The sequence below is a fragment of the Lonchura striata genome, chromosome 24, assembly GCF_046129695.1.
Source record: "Lonchura striata isolate bLonStr1 chromosome 24, bLonStr1.mat, whole genome shotgun sequence".
NCBI lineage: Eukaryota > Metazoa > Chordata > Aves > Passeriformes > Estrildidae > Lonchura > Lonchura striata.
Genome location: NC_134626.1, coordinates 6,436,442 through 6,445,409, shown reverse-complemented (window position 1 = coordinate 6,445,409; position 8,968 = coordinate 6,436,442). Strand labels below are relative to the sequence as shown.

At 46.0% G+C, this 8,968-nt stretch overlaps 1 long non-coding RNA gene across 2 annotated transcripts; it reads right to left on the bottom strand.

The window, feature by feature from the left end:
• Positions 1 to 376: 376 nt before the first annotated feature.
• LOC110474471 (uncharacterized) lies at positions 377 to 7,698 on the bottom strand. Of its 2 annotated transcripts, XR_013341153.1 has the most exons (4): positions 6,737 to 7,698; positions 6,299 to 6,426; positions 5,536 to 6,127; positions 377 to 4,358 (listed from the first exon to the last, which is right to left on the bottom strand). It is a non-coding gene; the product is annotated as an uncharacterized LOC110474471 (long non-coding RNA). The 2 variants fall into 2 exon arrangements; XR_013341152.1 differs by having other exon boundaries at positions 377 to 6,127.
• Between the last annotated feature and the right edge of the window lie 1,270 nt (positions 7,699 to 8,968).

The window sequence follows — 8,968 nt, the reverse complement described above, 5'->3', positions numbered from 1 at the left end:
AGCAGGGTGGCTGTGTTGTTCTGAGGCATTTCCTCCAACAGAATGCAGACCAGGCTGCTCTGAAAACCACACAGGAGAAACTCCCACTGTGGGAAGGAGTCACCTCCTGCTCCCCCATGGGAGCTGGCACATCTCCTTAATTAACGTGGGGAGAAAAAATTGCCCAGTGCCAAGATCACTCATCTCTAGTTGCCTGACATGTCACACCCCAGCTCTGCAACGTAGAACTTTAACCCACAAGATCTTTTCCATCGAAGCATGCCACTGCACTGATAAAAACCCCTATTTCTATGTCCCAGAAGGAAAATGCCCAACCAGTTTGTACTGTGAGACTCTGAGCAGTTTGAAGTCAGGAAAAAAGACACACCCACAAGTGTTGGTGTTAAAAGCCTTCACTGCTTTCACCACTGAGCAAACCCATATTTCAGTATTTTCCATGGCCAAAGTCTCCTGATGATGTTTTGGTATTGATCAAACCCATGTTTTATTTGTCAGAGCTGCTTTTTGCCACCCAGCCGGACACCGTAACCTTCTGGCAATAAGTCCACCTCACTACTGGTCAAAGTCACCGAGCTGTAGTGCCTTAACAAATATGCAAATCTCCTGATTTAATCAGATCTCTGACGCAGGTGGATTCCATCCATGGTGGCCCCGAGCCTTAGCCCCAACTCCAGTTGCTGCAAGCCCATCCTTTGGCAGCCCGGTGCCTCAGTTTCCCCAGTGATGATGGGCTCTGCCAAACTGGGATCTACTGATTAATTAAAAAGCCCAACAACTCCTTGCACGCAAACCATCTATTATTCAAAACGTGTGATGGAGCCACGTGTGCAAAGAAAATGCGCTGCCAACACGCTCCACCGGCGCTTCCAGTGTGGAACTGGGCTCAGCTTTCCATTTTTCCATTTCCTGGTGGGAAGCCCAAGGAGCAGTTTGTACATGTCTCTACCTTTAACGGGCTCTCCATTTCGGAGAGGAAAAACCAAACCAAAAATGCCAAAAAGCCAAACAACTTTTCCATGATAAATTCTCCCTCTGATGGAGTGTACTTGCTACAACTGCAATCCCAGCTCTTCTTTCTCCTGCTGGGGTGGCATCTCTGAGGGACACAAGTAAAGCACAGCAGCTCCCAGGTCCTTCCAGGGAATCTCACACGGAGTCACTGCTGTCACCCGGCCATCTCACAGGACATGCAGGGGCTGGGAGCTGTCACAAACAAAGCCATCGACTCTGTTGACAGGAGAAGGTTCAGATGAGTGCCAGGAGGGTTCCATTTACACAACAGCCAGCTGGAAGAGGAGCACAAAGCTCGGCTGGTGACGCAAAACAAAGCTCTGGACCATGGTGATACTCTTCAAATGCTTTGCAGGGAAGCTGTTCCTAGTTGCAACTGCACCAGCGATGCTGCTGTAACCAGATCCTCCAGCTCAGCCGAAGATTTTAAAGAACACAGACCCAGGCTGAAGAACAGAGCAGGTATAACACTCCCCTCAGCAGGCCAGAACGGCTGTGACAAAGGACCAGCACCATCCTTGTGTCTGCAGAACAGACACACGTTTGTGCCAGCCCAGTGTCCTGCCATGAGCACCCAGGGGCAAGATACGGCTGCACTGCCCTGTGTGCTGCCCTTCCCGGGGGCCAAACAGCTGAGCACAAGGGGACTTGAGCCGTTCTCCATGACCCGATGGCCCTCAGCCTTTGGGATACACACTGCAGGGAACAATTTAAATTACTCCTGTGGGGGTGTAACTGAGAGCCCAGCTATCTCTGGACAACTCAGCCAGCCCCACAGTTAAAACATTTGGATGTTTCTTATCAGTGCCTGGAGAGGATTAAAGTGCCAGGCTATTTATTAGTGAGGGAGCAGGTTATAAACCCATCTCAGCTTGAGCACCACGTTCATGTCAGGAAAAGCAAGGCAAGAACAGGACAGATCAAAAGAGAGCCATTAAAGGCGTGAGAAAATGAGGCTGCCATATAAGGAGCTAATAAAGTTAGCAGCTCTCCAGTTTGAAGGGAAAAAAAAGGGCAGAAAAAGTGGAAAACATCCTTGGGGTCCACACAGCAGCCTCTCCTTGAGGAGGAAAAACCAATAAATAGAAGTGGGCAGACACAATGCTTCAAAAGGCAGGTTTATCCTTTTTGAACACAGCACCTTTCCCGAGCGGTGGAGCTGCCACACATTGCTGAGACTGCTCATCAAACGTTTCAAAAAGCAAAGATTAGATACTGAACAAGGACAGCAACCAGCACTCTGTTGGCTCAGACCGTAACTTCCTACCCTCAGGTCTGGCTCAGCAACATCTCTGTGTGACGTGTTGGGAAAGGGGGATATTACACCTCTCCCTGGCTACATCAGCCAGGATTCATGGGGATCTGAGCGGGAACACGAGGGTTCTCCCCACCACCAGGGCACAGCCAGTTCCTTTGCTTTTTGTAAAAAAGCAGGATGTTTCCCAGCAAAGAGCCCCAGAAAACACTCAGTGTTCCTTTGTTTGAGCCAGCCAGCTCCAGCCACCATCTTGTCAGGATAAAATGTATTTACGTGTCTTCCTCACTCATTGATAGTATTTATGAAAAGAACACTATGACAACTGAATATCAAATTCCCAGCTAGGCTTTTATCTCCTTTTTAAACCAGCCTGAATTATTGGCCTAATTTTATATCTTACCCATTCTGCTTTATGCTCATTTTCTCCAAGAAAGAATTGGTGCCGTTTGATATTTAGACCCATTTGTTGCCAAGACAGAGGCTATCAGCTTAGGGGCTGAAAACACTTGGAGCACAGAGCTGAGTTCTGGAGCCTTAACCAACACAAAGCACAGGATTTATATTAATAAAGCTCTTGATTTCAGTTCTTTTGAGGGTTAGTGCTCCAAATCTTCCTGATGAAATGACTCTGTGCAGAAAACTCCCTTCACGTTTTTGAAATGCAATATTTAGTAATTTGTTTTCTGATGCTCTTCCCTGTGGTGTTCTTATCCACAGTGCCAGGGACAGGAGCTGCCATGAAATGCCACCGTTTTAGCCAGTGGCTTAGCACCAGTCACACCCACAGCCCAGTATACAGGGGGCCCTGGACCTCAGTTGACATTAAACCCGTTATTATCTCTATATAAAAGCACATTTCTGTTTTTAAAATTCCTTCTACAAAGAACCAGAGGTTTCTTCAGCAGCAGAACCCAGTGTGATGGTTAAGCCACACAACCAAAATCCACATGCCAACAAAGGACTGCAAAAGAGTTTACTCACGCTTATGGCGTGGTAGATGTATTAGAAATAACACTTTTTCTTTAGCCTGTTGTTGGGAAACAATGAATATCACAGTGCCAGCTCCTGCCCTGCTTCCCCTTGCCCCCAAACTCCTCCACAACCATGTGCCAGAGAGCTGTGTCTGCTGACCTCACAAGGGTTCTCCCCAAACACAGGGCTGGCTTTCATCACTAGACAGGACTATGGCCTTCCAGGCTGCAAAATATTACATTTTAATGGAAAACCAAAGAAACCAAACATAAAAAAAAGACAGTTCCATGTGACTGGATACCCAAACAGGACAACTGCAAAGGATATAAATCCCCTAGGACTGGTTACACTGGTTACATCACCAAATCCTATACTTTGCCATTTTTAACACTTAATTGTTGCATTAACTCTACATCCGGATGTGATTTTTTACCTGTGTGCAATGCCCAGGAGGAAAAAAAAAAAAATCTCAGAAATTACACTGGAAATGTTACAGGACAAGGCTTTAGCACAAGCCCTACAGTCTAAACCTGCAAGCTACAGGCTTCTCTTCCCACATTCCTCATTGGATTGAGCAGCATACCCAGCACAAAATAAACACCAAGCCACCACCATCTGAGCTTTAGTTTCATCAAACACCATTTTGATACCACAGCAAGGTGAGGGTGTTTAAATGAAAAGGAGTGATCCCATGTCTGTGGAATTACTGCTCCTTCACTCCACAGAAAGCACAAAGAGAAATATTTGTGCATCAACACCTGCTGCGCTCTAAGCCTCTCCTCCAACACGGCATGGGAGAAGTTCCTCGTCTGCCTTTGGCTTTTATTTTCACCTCTGCAAATCTCACAGTGCAGCTTTTAACTCCTTGGGCTAAGAGCAAAGCTTAAAAGACCATGGTTTTCTGCTGGAACTCAAAATGTCTCTCAGACATACCTGAGCAAGCCCGGAGTTCTCACAGTTTTCTCCTGAACAGAAGAGGAGTGGAGGTTTTTATCGCTTTTTGGCACTGGAAATTCAGGTTTTGTTTAGCTTGGAAATATCATGGATGTAGCTCGAGTAACTCTTCAGGGGTAAAAGTTCAGCACTCACAAGGCAATTCTCAGTCGTTTATCCTAAACTGCCAAAGGAAAGTAATTTAGAGTCCCACAGGGTGTGCCAGCCTGAAAAATGTGGAATCATCCCAACAGGCAGCTTCTTGCTCCTCCAAACTTCCCTGCCAGCAAAGGCCTATGAAGAGTACAAGGTGTATCTCCAAACCAACACAGCCCTAATGAGGGAATAAAATCCAAATCCCTGTCCACCTTGGCTTATTCCAAACAAGGCTTTAGGCACATTGTTCACACATCTACCACAGGGAGCAGGGTATGAAATCTGACCTGGCCACCTCATCCCCGCCCTGCACTTAATTTTGGCCAAAAAGAAGGATAAAGCTGTAGCTGTGCTAGAAATCCCTGCAGCAACCAGTCAGTGAAATAATTTCTCCTAAGGGGCTTCTCCAGGGTCGGGTCAGACAGCGGCATCCATGGAATCCTGATGCAATATCCTCATTAAGAGTGGCTAACGACCCCCAGCACTCCCTGTGCACTAATGACTGCGGGAAGCTGCGGCTCCAAGCCATGTGTGACCTGGCAGAGACCAGCACCAGGTCTTTGGTTATTGCCTTTGCAACACAACAGAAGAAATGACACCCAGTAAGGAAGCGTTTCCCTTCTTCCCCGTGAGCAGGACTCTAAGGAATGGAGTTATAAACCAGCTGCATCTCACAGGACCAAGTTCACAGAGAAAAAAAAATGTAATTCAAGGGGACCCTGATCTTCATCAATACCATTTAAGATGTTCAACACTCCCTCCGACCTCCACTACTTTTGCCTGAGCAAAATTAGGAGGAATAATAGACTATCCCACGTAGGTCTGTGGGCTTGAAGGGAAAGGGGCCCCACAGTTTTGCTCCCTGGAGGCACCCGCTGTCCCCACCCCTTTTGTGTGTATTTTTTTTAACGTGCCACACATCAGCACAATGCTGACAAGGGCTTTGTATGTTTTCTGCCTATGCAGCAGTTCAAGACACACAACTCTGGATTTTTTGAAAGGGAAAGGGGGAGGGAGCTGCCCTTTGCTGTACTGTTTAATTGCACCGCTTGCTCTTCTGCATGACCACAGGGAAGGGAAACAGCACCAAGGTTTAAAAACAGGACCATTTTTAGTAGCCAAAAGGGTCAAACTCAGTCTTCTCACAAGATGCAGTGGAGCTCAGAGTAAAATCTACCAGAGACAAGAAAAAAATTATAATTCACCAGGGTTTCTTCTCTGGAGTTGGATGTGACCCCAGAAAACAGCTCATCCATCCTCACTTGCTGCTGTTACAGTCTCCACATTTGCACACCTGCCAAAGCATATTCCAGCACTGAAAAAAAAAGGAGGGAAAGGTCTGGAAAGCTGGACTGTCAGATTTTCCACCTGCCAGGAGCAGCTCAACGAAGCCTGGGTGGCTGAGCTCCAAGGAGCAGCGAGCAGAGCACGTTACCAGCCTTCTGGAGTTCCCATCTCACACGCACATGCCTGATTCGGACAGCGCTGGCAAATAGCTTCCTTCAAAAATAAGGATGACTAATCCACAGCAGCCCCGCTTTATTTATTTATTTTAAAGGCCACAAGGCAGAGCTTTTTCCAGAAGCATCAGCCTTTGTGAACCAGCAAGCAGTGGGAAGGGAAGCCCTGGGACCCACTGATGCTCTGCAGACAGAAGTAACCACAGGAACACTGTGGGTTTGTGTGGCCCGGGTATGACACATGCAGACATAGCTGGAACCTTGTCCCTCATGCTTCTGGCAAGGCCAGATCCCACTGCCTGGGCGACTCCTGGATCCCCGCGTGGTTTGTAGGGATCTGCTGTGGAGAGGGGTTATATAAACAATACACTGTTTCCCTTGGTAAAAAACAAACAACCAAAACCAGAGGACAAAAGGCATGAAACAGCTTTAAGTGCAGCATCTCCCAGGGTGAGGGGATGTGCTGGAAAAAAAGGGGGTGCAGGGATTTGGGATCAAAGCGGAGCACCTGAATCGCTCGGTGGGTCCAGTCCCCCAGCAAGGTCACTCCGGCTCGCAGGGACACACATTAGTGTTCCAGTGCAAGGCTGCGCTGGAACCGCAGCGGAGGCAGCGCTGCAGGAGGTCACTTAGGGACTGCACAAAGGGAATGGATTAAAAAAAAAAAATCCATAAGCAGATGTTTACTGACATGCAGCAAATCCACAGCTCGGCTCTGGAAAGCTGCGTGGCTGGAGGGAGAACAGCCCAGTTCCCAGGACGCAGCAAATACTCTGCATCTACAGATTTAGGTTACAGCTTTTAGCCAGCCCCACACCCGCCACCCCACCCACCACCCCCACTGAAAAACCCCCAAACCAAACCAAGTTTGTCATCTTTTTAAGCACTCAGAAATTGAGGTTTGCCACCGAGGTGATTTTGGGTGGTGGCACCATTAAATACTTACCCACCTCACAGCCAAGGGCTGCACAATCTGAAATTTGTGAGTGTTTGCAAATGGTTTGGAAAGCTTTCCAAGGAAGGTGCTGTAGGATTGTAAATCCTTCCCGTTATTAATAAAAGGGAGCTATTGTTCCAGCTCTAATCAAGCCTTGTCTCCAGCTGGGCAATTTTAAAATGCAATTCAAAACACGCACAGGAAGAAAATAAAAGATCATGAGGAAGCTTCGGGGAAGAAAAAAAAAAACCAAAAAACAACAGAACAAAACAAAACCAAACAGTGAAGGAGAAATGGGAGGAGGGAATGAAAATAAAAATTAATACTCCTGCTATTTAAAATGAATTCCAAGCAGGAGCATGCTGGGGTGGGGGGGAATCCCCTCTCCCACCGCCTGGGAAAGGTCACTCATGCCATCGGTGCCACGGCCACGCCGGAGCAGAGCTGCGGCGCTGCCAGCCCTGCCTCATCCATCTCCATCAGCGACAGCTCTGCTTTCCAATTATTTAGAGGGGAAAAAAAAACCAAAACAACAAAAACCCAAAAAAAACCCCCTCCAAGTTGCAAACACCTCCCCAGTGCTCTGTTTTCAAGGCTGGGGGAACGGAGCAAGGGGGAGCGGCTTGGAATGAGGCTCCCAGCCAGGGAGAGGTGGCGCATCCTCCGCATCCTCCTCCTCCTCCTGCCCGGCGCTGCGGCAAAGGCGCCGCAGTGGGGGCTCCCCGCCCCCGTGGAAACTTCTGGAACAAGCAGCCAAGCTGGAGAGAGGAGAGGAACCTTTATACCCGCAGAAGGGAGAGGGAAAAAAACAAAACAAACCCATGTAATAAAAGGGAGAGGACTGCACAAGGTCGGGGAAAAATAAGCGATCTCTGTAAAAGTGAAGCCCCCGAGCGGCTCCGGCAGCCCCGGCTCGGGGGATGGTGCAGCCGCCTCGGCTCGAAACAAAACGCCCCAACAAAGCGTATTTAAAAAAAAAAAAAAAAAAAAAAAAAAAAAAAAAAAAAAAAAAAAAAAGAAAAAGAGAGAGAAAGGGAAAAAATAATGGTGGCGTTTGTAGCGCGAGATGGTGGGATAAAGGAGCTGATCCCTCCTCCTGGATCTACAGCAAAGCCGGCCATTGCAGTTCCATTTATCCTTTTTTTGTGCAATGAATTGTCTGATCCGGACTATTCGGTTGCATTTGCAGCTTCACTTACTGCGGTTTGGTTCTGTCGTGCTTTTTTCCTTTTTGTTTCTTTTTCATTGTTTTGTTTTGGTTTGTTTGGTTTTTTTTTCCCTGGGTATATTTTTTTCCTCTTTTTCATTAAAAAATAATCCTTCCCAAATCTCCCAAGGAAAATCTACATCTCTGTGGAACAAATAAAACATGCAGGCACAAACTTCCATCATGGACTGTAAAAAAAGAGATGGGTTGGTTTTTGTTATATTTTTTTTCTTCTTTTTATTTTTGATGGCATTTTTTCTCCTGCTTTTAGGACACATTGTAGTAGGAAACCAATGGAGGAAAACAAAGGTAATATATATATATATATATATATAATCAAAGATATATATGGGCCAAAGTTATAGTGATTATATATAATTAAATTATAGTTTTTAGTTATGTGGGCTTATTTTATATTTTAAGTAGTCCCTAGGAAAAGGTCATCTATATAAAAACATTAAATATATAGCAGTATTTATATATTTATATTTATTAAATACATATAAGTATTTATGTATCCATAGAAATAAAAGAGCATCTGTATAGGCCTAAATCTGCAATTCTATGGGAAAAAAAAAAAGCAATATTTTTGGTACGTAGCTTTTAAGAAATAACAAGCAATGTTATAGCCGGTAACACTGATGCAGGAAAAAAGGGTAAGGCAACATTAAAGTAATATTTAAAACAACAAAACAAAACAAAAAAAAAGCATGGTACCTTGGCTACAGCCTCCAACAACGAGTGGGTGGATGTTACGGGATTTGGGTTTTTTTTTTTTAATGGCATTACCACGTCTGATCACACCAATATATGATTTTAATTAAGCGAAAGGCGGGTGAGCTGTCGTGGGGAGCAGGCGAGCAGCGATCGCTTCTTCCCATACCGCTCCGGCTCCGATGATAAATCAATCCTCGTACGTTTGGGGCTTTTTTTTTTTTTTTTTTTTTTTTTTTGGGTGTATTTTTTTTCCCCTAAGCACTTTTGGGGATTTTCCATGCCGTGAGGAGACCGAGAGATGGCGGCTTCAACCCCTG